This window comes from Pundamilia nyererei, unplaced genomic scaffold (assembly GCF_000239375.1).
Source record: "Pundamilia nyererei isolate P.nyererei 1_Seehausen unplaced genomic scaffold, PunNye1.0 scaffold00024, whole genome shotgun sequence".
Taxonomy (NCBI): Eukaryota; Metazoa; Chordata; class Actinopteri; order Cichliformes; family Cichlidae; genus Pundamilia; species Pundamilia nyererei.
The window spans coordinates 1-1,220 of NW_005187425.1; positions in this window are offsets into that span (position 1 = coordinate 1).

The following is a 1,220-nucleotide window of genomic DNA, read 5'->3' on the forward strand; positions in this document are numbered from 1 at the left end:
CTTAAAAGGTTGTGATAATCAGGTCACCTGCTGGCTCTTCCCCTAGATACTATTGGCACCGATGACTGATTGTGTAATACAAAAGTGTGTTACCAATGGGTCTTAAAAAGCAAACTTTATAATGCAAACACACGCACCCAAACAAATTCAAGAATAGTTTATATATAAACTATTCTTGGATGAGCTGTATACAGTTCTTGAGCTCACCTTTATACTTCATAGCTTCAGGTGGTTTTCAGACAACTACATCAGCCAACTCAATTATTGTGCTGTATTCACGTTGCCAAGTTTAAGGTATAAAAATTAAATTACCAAAGATAACTCTAAGTTCATTTTGTTTTTTATCCTTTTATGCCTTCAAATTATCACCATCATCATTATTTTTGTACATTTAATTTGTCAGAGTAGAAAATAGATCACATACAATTTTCACTTGAGTGACATTTTCACTTCATTTGCAAGTTATAATTTTAGATTAGGGAACTTCATTAATTGAAAATCTCAAAAAAAGTGACTTCCGCTATTACCGTTAGTTATATATGTGACTCTGTTTATGTTGCATGACTGTTTGATTGTTTGGATAAATTAATTAAATGTTTATGATTGATTTTACTCCATTAATATAACTAATGACTCCTCCTGTCTGGAAGCAGAGGACTTATTCAAGATCTAAAACAATAGTACTACATTACGGGAAACGTGCTTATTCGTAGTCTTGCAAGTTACAAGAGAAGATACAACTCTTGTACTCATGGACTTATAAATTTATAAAGTCCTGTTAAAAACAGAAGCACTGAAGTTCAGGATTTTGTTCTGGAATTTGGTAAAAAATAAATAAATAAATAAAATAAAAAGTCCAGTACATCAAGTATAAATTTATAATTCAAGTGTTTGGATTTGAGGACATATTGTAAGATTTCTTTTTGATATAATCAGCAGTGGACAGCTGTCAACGTTTAAAACAAATTATCAGTAGAAGCTGGTTGGCAGCTGTTGACGCTAGGTGGAGACAGATACCATCAATCAGTAGCGGTTTTTGATACGGGTGACACGGGCGGTTGCCCGGGGCGGCATCACGGGCATCGGCAAAAAAATAAAATAAAATTGCTCGTACTCATGCTGCCCCAACATCATGCCAGCGCATATTGGGAATGGCATAGGCACCGATCGGTTTTCTATCGCCCATTTGCTGGGAGTAAGGGTGCCCTCCGTTTGCGAGG